The 13166-nt window shown below is 46.5% G+C and overlaps 1 protein-coding gene across 1 annotated transcript in view; it reads right to left on the reverse strand.

Moving 5' to 3' along the window:
* The window catches only part of RhoGEF3 (Rho guanine nucleotide exchange factor 3), a 296106-nt gene that overhangs the window by 27757 nt on the left and 255183 nt on the right, over positions 1-13166 (reverse strand). The window lies entirely within an intron of this gene.

The following is a 13166-nucleotide window of genomic DNA, read 5'->3' on the forward strand; positions in this document are numbered from 1 at the left end:
TTGGACAGAGGTCCACTTGCCAGCAACTGCAGATCGATAGCAACGGCATAAAACAGATATAACTATTCAAATAAACATACATACTAATCTTAAATGTTTTAAGAGTCAGGGTGCCCGTTTATACTGCTATAATATGGCATATTACATGACCTACATAAGTACTATCACGACAGAGTCCGAGGAGTCTATGACTCTTAGTCCCCGACATCATGGGCCACTAAGAATCTCCGGGTTTCTGCCTGATTCTACTGCCAATGAGAGGATGGGCTCTGGTAAGAGTAATACCGGCCCCTCCCACGACCTCTCCCTCTATTTGGCTCAACACCCATACCAGTGAACCGCAAGGTGAACTATTCACCAAACAACTGCAACCTCTCAATGTACAAAACTTATGCAACTAGCCAAGCAAACCCAGCCCACAACCACCTGCAGGCGACCTCACCAGACACCACCCCACCAACATTAAGCATAAGGATCAACAGGAGCATGCTACACTTGCAAATCCTGGTAACACTCCACCTGGCCCATCCAACCTACATAGCCATCAAAAAGAATTACACACACACTACAAGAAATCAAACTGGTCAGCCTTCACAAAGCGCTGTATTTGCAAAGCTTCAAAACTTCACCATGGGACATTTCCCATTACTAGCTCATGTAATTTCACACTTCATTAACATTTCCAATCAAGCCAGCAAAAAGCGCATGGAATAAGGACACAAAAAGAAATACCAAACTAAGTTTCTCATCACAAGTTACACGCTTCATAAAGCACAGGAAGAAGCTCAAAGTCACTCACCGTCAACAGAAATCCGAGAACGGATCCAAACTCTAAATAACACCATCACTAACCTAAGAAGTTTAAGACAAAATGGAAACTGGCACACCTTCAACATACAGAATCACAAGACCCACGGCAACTCAGTCTGGCACACGTAAAAAAAAAAAAAAAAAAAAAAAAAACGCACCATTCCAGCCTCCACTCATGAAGAAAACCTGGCCCATTTCAAACGCATCCCTATCCCACCAAAACATACACAAACATACTCATGAGACACTTTTAAATAATCAGTCACAAACCAGCCTACCAGCATATCCAGTGTTGAGAAATAAAGTTTTCACTCAAAAAATTTCGGATTTTAGATAATTTAGCAATAAAATAACTGCGACTGTGTATCTAATAAAAACCTAGATTCGTCAATGGCTAATAAACAAGGATCCGTAATGGGGAGCGAAGATACACAAAAGCTTACACCAGACCACAATAAAACCCTAATGTATAATAACATCACCTGACCAATTCCTGAAGTAAAACAGCATATCTCAGTTAAAGATCACGTGACGTCAAGCACCACACCAGGATCTGAACAAGTCCTTTAACAACCCACTAGGATGCTTGCACGGATGCCTCATGTCGCCACTGCACGATCATCACAATTCTTATATATCAACCTTTCATTCAGAGACGATTACATTCAGTTAACCGATTTTGAAATAAAAATTATTCCTACAGCACACACACACACAATATATATATATATATATATATATATATATATATATATATATATATATATATATATATATATCGCACTAGCAATCTGATAGGGTTATCAGAGTCCTATCTACCTATGTACTTTCAGTTTACTAAGCACTAAATGCTTTCCCTATGCATTCGGCTTACTTACCGATCGCTAATAATAATTTTGTCCAAAACCACAAAGACTGTAAACATTCCTGCAGTCATTAAAAATAAAATGCTGGGGGGGGGGGGGTTAGCGGCCACAGCAACTGCACAAGAAATACCTTAAGAAGAGTCTGGAGACCCGTATAGACGCCCATGTTTGAGGATGTCTAAGGTAATCCGCTTCACCCAGTGTTTCTGGCACTGATTACAATCTGACAAGCTTGTCACCAAGATGGGCGTCAACAATGAACCACCACAATTGCTGAAAATCTCACAATCACTTTCGGGAGAGTACAACGCCACTGTCAAGAGTTTACTTCACATGAGATCACACTTGTGGGCTAAAGAACTTAGGAGACATAATCCTTAAGGAATTTTCTTCACTAACATCTTTATCTATATATCATCAACTATTTCAGTTCAGTATCTCATGTATAAAGGACAAAAGCGGGTCAAAGAGTTGGCGATATCACTTTCCTATCACTGCACCCGGCGTACTGACCACTAGTGGGAGGTGTCAACATGGCTCACGTCTCCTTGGGGTATCCGAGGCCTCAGATGCCAGTTACCAAATTTTATGTATTGTTACTGCAACTTTCCATAGCAATTCAAGTTACTAAAAACATTGTTTTCACAATTACAAGGAGCGTATACATCAAAGAATATTATTTTACTATCCTAAAATACTTGATGAATATTAATTTTAATGCGCCACTAATTTTAAGAATGGGGTTCCTTTCGTACCAAATGCCTGACGTCACATTCCAGAGAAAATTGCAGGCAGCATATTCTCCCGGGGCTCAGACGGCATTATTAATGATATGTCCATCACAATAGAGAGACGAAGATGCAAGAAGTCGATGAATTCACCAAATATTTAGATATATAGCAGGTCAAACGGCATTCACATAAATAAAAACGAATCGTAAATATGGATATTTCCCTTCAAGGAACATGCGTTAAACGGACTACGGGACATGAACGCCATTGGCCTCTAAAACAGGAATGAAACTGTTCCAGGAAATTCCTAGCTACGTTCTCCTCTCAGGAATACCCCGGCGCAATTATCACATTTACTGTACCGTCCTCCACTGGGGCTTTCCCTGTGCCGCCAGTCTTTCGTAAGGTGTAATATGAGAGGTATGCTCTTCCGGAAGCTCTGCTTTAGACACTGAATTTTTACTGTATTCACAAACGTAAATTCTGACCTTATAAACCACACTTTTCACGTTTTCAAAATGCAAACAAGTTCTAAATTGGTTGACGTCTTTTCATACGGGGATAAGTTCCCAAGTGCACTTTCGTATAATAATCACATCATCAAGTGAGATACAAGAAAGAAATATAAATCCGGTGATGAAGAGACGTAGCTAGGACGCCATTTAGTAAACAAGTGGCTGTTCGAATGGAGGTCGGGGGTGCGTCCACGACGGACAACGAGCGTATCATAAACTTAGTATATGGACCAAAAGGGGAATTGTTTACACACACACATTTTATATATATATATATATATATATATATATATATATATATATATATATATATACCACGCTCGCTGAACACACGTCTGAACGAATCTGAGATTCGTAATACCGAATACTGTTAACAATGCCAACCATACCACCTGACGACAAGGTTAGTATATGAGACACGACACAGTATCCAGAGTACACTGAAGTGTGTGTGTGTGTGTGTGTAACAGGGCGGCTGTGGCAGGCCCACTGACCCGATACAGAGATAACTTCTGCTAACAGATAATGTTAACACAATGAAAACGAAGATAAGATTTCAGCATCAGCAGCAAAGTGTCGAGTAATCGAGCTGTATTATGAGGTGTGGCGTGTTTCAGGGTGGTGATACGTGACCAACACCTGCACTGGCGTCCCCTCTAAGTCTTCGGGTTATCTCTCGCCTCGCCCTCATAAATACCAATGGCATTCCTAGACCATGATAACATCTTGTGATTAATCTTACTGTTACGTGAGACGCAGTGGTTCACTGATAAGTTTCCCATTTTGAAACACGATGTTTTGAAATGAAAAAAAAAAAAAAAACATCTACTTCCTGTTATATCTAGCATCTGTTACAAGCTCCCGTCTGTGTTTTAATGTAACAATCTATTTAAACACATCGGAAGAGAACCTCATACTCGTGGGGTCTTTCACTGCCGTCACTGAGTACTCCGTGCAGGATCTGATCTACAACATGCAGCATAACATGTACGGGGGACAGGATGTGACGGGGGACAGGATATGACACACACACACACACACACACACACACACACACACACACCACGTGTGTCGCAACTCTACGCAAGACATACTTGAAGCAGGACGCGGAACAAGGGCATGCGGGAGGGCGTCGAGAAGGTTACCCCCAATACCCACCACAATGATGTGAGATAGCACAGAAAAATGCTTGCCCATGAGACAGGTAATGCTGAAGCACGAGTACAGGCAGGCGGGCGGATGATCTGGACCAGGACATGTGGCACATCCTTGCAGGAGAGCCTCCCACAGGTCCTCCAGCATTACGTCAAGTGAGTAAGGACGGGCAGAGAGACGTGAGGTATGACACACTGGGGCAGCGGCGGCCGCCTCACGTCACGGTTCAGGTATCGCCTGGGTGAGGTGAGGAGGACCTGTTGGGAGGGCCTTCCCTCCATCACCACACTCTCCTCCCTCCCTCATACGGCTTCGTCTCCCCCATTCTGCCTCAATCTATTCAGTCATTTACATCTTTCCTTTACCTAACGTAATGTAATATATAATTATATATAATATAAATATTTACTCTTTCTACGTCTGGTTCGTGTCATCTGTGCGTACGTTTGCACTCTATATCTGGCTCGTGTCATCTACAATTACTTTTCAATGTCTGTTTCGCGTCACCTACACATACGTTTACCTTCCTATGTGCAAATCGTAGCACATTACTAGACTGTAACAGACTATGTTATCCATGCTTAATTTTTCCCCGAGTAAATGGTAACTAATAATCTGTACCCATTATAAATCCCTCCCCCCTTCCACTCACGCCATCAGGACTGAAGCCTCGAACACCAAAGATTTGAGATCTGGCTGACACTGGAGCCAGGACCTCTGGGGGGAAGACCTTGCTGACATCCACCTCTTATCACACAGGATTAAATGTCCGTCTTACTGCGTTCCAGCCCTGGCCCTCCTCCCTCTGACTGTCAACCACGAAGCTCTCCTCCTGCTGACTGTCAACCACGAAGCTCTCCTCCTGCTGACTGTCAACCACGAAGCTCTCTTCCTGCTGACTGTCGACCACGAAACTCCCCTTCTAATGACTGACTGTCAACCACCAGGTTCCCCCTGCTGCTGACTGTCAGCCAGCAGACAATCACAAAAAGGTTTTTAGCATGAGAGTCAACGGGTCGCTGTTCCTGACTTTACAAAAGTGGAAGGGCCCGGGAGACCATAGTGACTCCACCCCTCCTCCTCCCCCTGCTTGCAGCCAGACCCATAGAAACACCATCTATGGGGTCACTCACTAACCCGCCAGTACTCACGAGGCATTCATTACCCGTCAATCATCTCGCATTTTGACATCCCTCGACCTGATATGATAAGATCGACGAAGCTGACCTGTAGTACAGTGTTTCTTTGCCCACTTCACCTCCGGCTCTGTGTGCTTGATGCCCTGCCGCCCGGAACTCGAACCCAGGTCTTCGGGATTCGTGGGCCTAAGATGTTAAAGACTTTCAAAGTCCTGAAATGCTTACAGCTCCATCCCTGACCAAGAGATCGTTCATCAAACGATGTTTATCTGTAAACTTGTCATATCTGAAGTAATCAGCATGCACAGTGTCTCCTCATATCTAAGAAAATGATGTCTCGTATATTCATATAAAAAGAAAACTGCGACAGAGAATGCATGACCAAGTGTGTCCAGATATTTTCACACGTTCCAACACCATGCAATTGTCTTGACCAAGACAAGACTAAATCCAGTTTCCTACCACACTGACTTCCTGTTAGATAACGTAAGAGATTTTCTTCAATATTTCCGTGGGATCAACGAAGTTATGGAAGAAAATGCCGTTCCAGAGAACAGCAACTGTGCATATGACTGGTTCTCCAAGCTGGAGCATACAGGCAGTCGACCAACACGCACGCACGGATGTACCTCTGCCAATATAAAAATCTGGCTATCATTAAACCTAAATACATTATCTATTATTAATATTATAATTACCCCGGGAACCCTTCCTTAGAAAAAGTCTTTATTAAGCTAAGACCTTTCATCAAAAGCTCCTGCAGATCAAGGCTGCGCTACTCCCTGTAGCAGGGAAATGTGGACTCCCGTGTCGGAAGAATCTATTTGACAGACTGAACTCCGAATCAATACATTCCTCGCCAAAGTGACTTCTCACTGGTGATATAACCTCAAGCAGGTGGTGTCCGGGAACACACACACACACACACACACACACACACACACGAGTATATTAGCTCATCACTTAATGAAGCATCTTGGCGAAAATGAAGACATTCTACTTGGCCAGTATCTACAACGTCAGTGTGTGGCCCTGAGGCTGCCTGTGGACGTGGTGAGTAACATGATCTGCCATCTCACGAAATTCCAGTCTCTTGCAACACCGACCCGAGCGCAACCCCCTCATTACCACCAGACTTGAAACACATGCGGTAACACACGAGTCGTCTTCTTGGGAAGAAGCGGCAAGAGGCATTTGGCTTGCGTCTTGTCCACAAGGGCCAGCGTAAGTAAACGTTTAAATCCAACGCCTTGGGCGAGACAGTGCGACCTTTCGGTATGACGGGTGGCCAATCAGACTTGACCCTTTAAGCTTGGGCCTGGCCAAAAATGCCTGTAGAAAGGCCCGAGCTAAGCTGAACATCCCATTACTCAACAAACCTCATACCTGTCACTGTGAAAATGTTTGCTTATGATCCTAAACAATGCACGCACACCCCACCTCCAGTCTGCAGGGCGCCCATTACCACCACCACCACCACCAAGCAGGCGTTCTTAATGAGGGCCCTGTAGTATGTACAAGCCAGGGAGAGTGCTGGCTACCACTTTCCCGACCTCTAACACGGCAGGCTACCTCCCCTAATACCACTCCCCCAACCTCCCCCACTGTAGGCTGCCTCCTGCTGCGCTGTCCACCACACCGTCGTGACCCCAACGTATCACTCCTGTATTATCTCGGGTTATCACAGCAGCTGTTGAGACACGCAAATGGTCGGGGTCATACGGTCGTCCTGGGCGTCCAAACTCTACAGAGATGTCAAGAACTGTTCCACACAGGTGCAGGTTGTACTGCTGTACTTGCATAAGCTTTACAATAGCCACTGTGAGGAGCCAAAGATCTTGGCATTGGTATAATCTAGGACCCAGCCGGCTATCCTGAAGGACGCCCTACCCACATACACGGATCCTCTTCAAGGGCAAGCCCTGCCCTCACATACCTTCCACCCGCTCTCCACAATAAGGGGTGACACTTGAAGTTATCTCTCGAGCCTGCCGGAGCACGGGCTCCCCCCATCTCCAGATAGTAACATGCTGACACAACCTGGGCCAGGTACTGTATTGATTACCTGTCGCTTTCCCCACAACGCCATCAACAGCTGTTACCTTTTTATTACCAACATCACCTCCAAGTTAATGAAGTGAACGCCTACCACAAACACAATATATATATATATATATATATATATATATATATATATATATATATATATATATATATATATATTGTATTAAGTAATCGCTTAATAAAACCCGGCGATTCACGTTGAAACAAAGACGAACGAATACGCTAAAAGTGTGGCAGCCAGCAGAACACAGGCCCCACCTGCCCCCGGGGTCAGCCAGGTAGGTCTAGCGTCCCCCTGCCCAACACAAGGTACATCTGTTCCCTCCATGCCACCGCTGCAGCCACGCAGGATATCCACTAGACTCTCCCTGTCCTCAACATGCACGACAAATTGCCTGAAGCTCCTCCTGGGAACGCAGTCCTGCTCAACCCGCATTCCCTTTTCGCGACGTTTTGTTTTCTCTGGCAACACACTTACCGCTGGGGTAAATTTATTTATTGAACAGACCGGACTATCTTTTTTCTCTAGACTGGGAAACGGAACATTATTTTTTCTTTCAATTACGAAAGTGTCAAGAGGAATATTCTCTCTGTAATCTTTAAAAAACAAGGATTATGTTCCATATATTCATCAAGTGACGAAGATCGTCCAGTAATGAGAATATTCATCAAGTGACGAAGATCGGCCAGTAATGAGAATATTTATCAAGTGACGAAGATCGTCCAGTAATGAGAATATTCATCAAGTGACGAAGATCGTCCAGTAATGAGAATATTCATCAAGTGACGAAGATCGTCCAGTAATGGGTAACAATACGGTGTTGGTCGTATGGGTGGACACGGCTGGCTGGCTGCTGGATGACGACCCTGGCGAGCAGGGAGGGAGCCGTACACTGTTCCCAGGGACACACACACACACACACACACACACACACACACACACACACACACACACTACCACCTCCACCACTACATTATGACAATCCTCAAGGAAATCAGAACCCCCCTTAGTGTACGAGAGCCACGCAGGAGATACCTCGCCAGATCATCTGTAAGCGACATCCTCACGTGTAAACCGTGACGTGGTGAGCAGTGAGGACGAAACACGAGGGAACATCAGTTTGGCGAAGGTGTCGGGTGGCGGGGTCAGGCCGTGGATGGCGTGTCGCCATCAACTCCAGCTTTCCACTAATCCCGTAATGACTAATTTATCCTGAATAATGTTAAGGCCTCGGTAATTATACTTGTTCACCCTCTCCACATCCCGGCGCAGCTGGTAGCCGGCCTCCAGTCTCGTGCAGTGGAGTCTGGACGTACGGTACGAGGCTGCCACTGTAGTGCGCTCATGCACAGTGTGGCACCTCACCCACTGTGGTGAGCAAGGTTTTAGGATCGCGGGCCGGGCACGGATGGCCCACACTCACGGATGCTTCGAACACGTTAAATCTCTCATTTTTCCCCGCCTTCAGGCGTTTACTCTGCAAGTCACTGCCATGACCTCTCATCACTGCAAGTCCCCCTCATCCGACACGTGAATATTCCTTATCAAAACCGGATTACTGTTCAGTGCTTCAGACGATCAACGTTTTATGATCCTCAGACCCAATACCAATATATGATAACTAACAAACTCTAATGACTAATAATTGAAAGGTTTGCCCTCCCAGCACCTGCAAGCCACCCGCCAGGAGCGCCATTACCTCAGAATTACTGCTGGAGTTGACCCATAAATTAGTACGTACAAAGTATAGAAACCACAATCTCCAACACATGAGCCCGTGCTTGTCTCCAACACATGTGACACCTCCAACACCACTCCTAACCCCACGTACCGCTCTCCAACATACGTGAACACCTCCAACACTTTTACTACCCCACATACTAGCAACTTCAGGTACAATCCACAAGTTACCCTTCACTTGCCAGACCCTCTCCAAAACACCAACACAACTCTATACTTTCCTCATTCGCGGACAAACAGATTCGAACTGCCGACAATTTCCGTAATGATTTGTACATCAAAGACCAGCGTAAAGCAAAAAAAAAAAAAAAAAAAAAAAAAAAAATCAATAAACTAATGTATGGACCACTGCCACTGAAGTTATAGAAAACTTGGGTGGGGTGCCTATGTGAGCAGAGCTAGTGGTTATGATAGCCCCTCCCCCTCGGCCTGAAGCCTATATCACGAGTAAGCAATAGAAGCCAGACCAGTGCAATAACATTTGGAGCTTCGCCAGACCTAAAGCAGCGGACCAACCTACTTCACCGCCATGGGAGCCTTGAACCTGCACTGCCCAGCACGGCAAGCAACTCCCAGATACCATGCACAGACAATCCCGCCCCGCCCTACGCGACTGCTTCGAGGTATCGTATGCCGCGAACCGACTATAATTGTACCACTGGAACCCCCGTGTGTTGTCGTGCACAGACAGAATGCAGACATCGTACTGAGGATGATATACTACCGTGCCCCATGGTAGCACGTTGCTCCAGCACAGCCTCTTGCTTAGATATCGTACCAGGAACCAACTATTATTATAATTCATATCATCTACGTTCCTGAATACAGTAGTTCGACCCTTGGGTATGAGGGCGTGGCCTCACACTCGATGGTCGGGTCGAAATCCATGCCATCATACTCAGAACTCGTGCCGTCTCCTCGCGGAGTTAAATATACACATTTCACAAGGTCAGAGAAGTCTTTCAGTATTTACTTAAAACCTTACAACACACAAATAATCCACAACATGGCATAAACAATGTGTCATGTGACAAGGCATGTTTTTCTTTTTTCTTTTTTTTTTTGCTGGGAGTAACACTCGACTTATCAAATAAAAGACTTCCAATGAAAAGAAATTACAACTCAGACACTGAGAACAATCCACAGTTGTGGTTGAAATCTATTAGATTTTAGATTCCTAGGAAACTATATCTCAATGAATGGTATGGAGAAGAGCTGGGCTGACTGTGGACCTGCTGCCGCGGGCCAGAATTCGAACCTAGGCAGGCTCGACCTCTGGCGGCCCGTGAATGCGTCTCCCTCAGCAACGATAACCACTACACTAGCGAAGGCCTTACTCCTCCTGGCCAAATTAACTGATCCTTTAGTAGGTATCCATACAGGAATTATTCCTCCAAGCGATGCGACCACCAAGCCAAAATGAGGGAGTTCCCCTGGCCAGGGCACACCATCGACAGCTTCATATTACCAGCCTACTGGGTCAGGTCAGTGCCAGAGGTCAGACCAGGGTTTGAACAGAGGGTGCCGGGAACCCAGCCACCACTGCTGGTGAGGGGCTCAGTTCATGAATGACTTTATCAACAGAATCAATACAGATATACAGAATTTGTATTATCACACATAAAACTAGAGTATGCGTGTGTATGTCCGTGTACTGCAGCCTCAGGAGGCCAGAGCATCTTGCCAGGAGCAGGGCACTGCATGCTGCTCCTAACACTCTTGATTCATTCCAGGCACCACAACTGGCCCCTCACGCACACACGCACACGTATCCACCACACACGAAATGTACGAGTCTCTCTTTCCCACAGGTCATACACGGAGCAGGGGAAAGTCCTCGCCATCCACTGCTCCACAAACTCAAACGACCAGGGCTGGGTCGTGCGACCACCGCATCACGATGTGGTACGACCCTTCAGCACGACGGATACGACCCTTGAGGACGATGGTGCGACCCTTGGATATGGTCGCCCTTGCAATCTACCTCGAGCCTTACGTGTCACAAGGACCACGACCTCTCCCGGCCGGTCTAATGAATACATGGGACCCTAAGCCCAATACTGTAACTTAGAATACATGTGGCCATCAGCCCACCACTGTATTTTTACTGGGTTGCATGGATCCCCCAGTCAACCATTGCAACTTGTCTGGGATACATGGGGCCATCAGCCCACCACTGTAACTTGCCTCATATTCAACCACGTATATCAACTGTAATGTCTTGCCCAGGCCACAGTGTGTGAGGGCTGGTAAATAAAGTGATCAAATCATTTAACTCTCTCGTTACGCCCTGGGGTCAACCACCGGTGCCTAGGCCCAGCTGCTGCCTCTGGTGTCAAGACACATGAACGCGAGGCAGCTTTACATTAGGGAGGTGGGGGGAGATGAACGCAGGGGAGCTATACATGGTGGGGATGAACGCAAGGGACCATGTTGGGGGTCAAGTGCTCGGGCAGTAAACCCCGCCTCCTCCCCCAGCACCCAGCTCCACGAGCATCTTCACTATACTACATCAACAATATAAAGACTAATCCTGATCTCCGTCTAAAGTGAGATGACGCACTGTACTCTCGTCCTGTGAAACCTGAAGCATTAAGAATTTATACTCACGCAAATATGTCAACTTCGACTGTTGTATATTACAGCCATTATCATACCGGCGTCTTGTAATAACACCTCCGGGATCCCGTATCCCAGACACAACAGCGTAAATCGTACGCTAGTATGACGCACTCTCCGTCCGTGGTTCTAGTTACTATGTTGACTTTTGAGGGTACACGACCACACTGCCTCGGACGGTCACTGAAGCGCCTTCCAACACCACCACACCGACGCACATGGATGACAATAAACACCTCCTCCACATCCATAGACATACGAAATCAAGGAAAATATTTATGACGAATTAATTTAGCTGCTAAAATCTATATTTGCCAATGTAAACATGGACCATCGAGGCGTCCGGAATGGATGAAATGACATTCTAGATTTTTTCTCTACCTGCCTCAAGGCTACAGGACACCGCCTCGCTTGGAGAACAAACGTCTCAGTGTGTGTGACCCACAGCCGGGAGGGGCAGGGCGAGGGAGGGAGGGAGGAGGTAGGATTACACTGGCGTGTCCTGGAGAGGGGTTGGCTGGGAGCTGACCAGAAGTCGACATCCGTGATACTAAACCCCCATGACAGCGTCAGCAGGGGGTCACACAACTGTGCCTGCCTGGGTTAGGTACTAACTGGACACTTATTCCTGGCAGTGTTATGGAGGTCAATAAAGGGCACCTAGAAGTGACGACCACAAACCCTTGCCCACAACAAGATAATGACTCAATGACTAGTAGCTCGCGAGGTCAATATCCACAGACCAGTTCCAGTGTGGCGGAGGGTGGGAGGCGGTCAAGACGACCACAAGTAAACCATGGGACATAGTGCTTCTAGTCTCATGGTACAATGGCACTGTGGGCCAGTACCCCCACACACGCTAATGACACTGTCTTGATCCCGCGGGCAAGACAGGGCGACCAGTTAACACGACTGTACCACCCTTTAGCACGACGGCACGACCCATGACCACGACTGTACCAACCCTGTGCAGAGCGGTACGATAATTTCAGTCCCCTTCACAGTATATTCAATGCCACCATGTCATTCATACTGACGTGACCAATAATGGCTACATATGGTATTACGTATCAAGATAAAGAGACATGCTCAGTAATACCATGATCTTCACCGACAAGGTCAGGTCAGACACGTGACCCCATCTGAGTGGGTGGGGGAGTTGGGGCGGGGAGGTCTTTTCTACGCATTTCCGGCGGTGACCTGACTGGCTGCAGGTCAGGATGTGTCGGGCCATAGCAAGTCTAAGAAAGGTCATGTCTACCTAACTACCAACTGATCTATTCATCGATGTATCTGACATTCCATTTGTTTATCTATCGCTCCGTTCACAAGGTCTTTCTATCCATCCACCTATCTGCTTATTCAGCTCTCTGATGGTCTATTCACCAAGCAATCTACTTCCTCAACTGCCAATCTATCCATCTATCACAGGACCACGAGGTCCGGGTCCAGTATGCAGTGACGGACCCTGGGCGGCCGTCACGCACGCCAGCCGCCGTAACACTTGCGTCACCTGGTTATGACGG

The sequence above is a fragment of the Panulirus ornatus genome, chromosome 32 (assembly GCF_036320965.1).
Source record: "Panulirus ornatus isolate Po-2019 chromosome 32, ASM3632096v1, whole genome shotgun sequence".
Classification (NCBI taxonomy): Eukaryota; Metazoa; Arthropoda; class Malacostraca; order Decapoda; family Palinuridae; genus Panulirus; species Panulirus ornatus.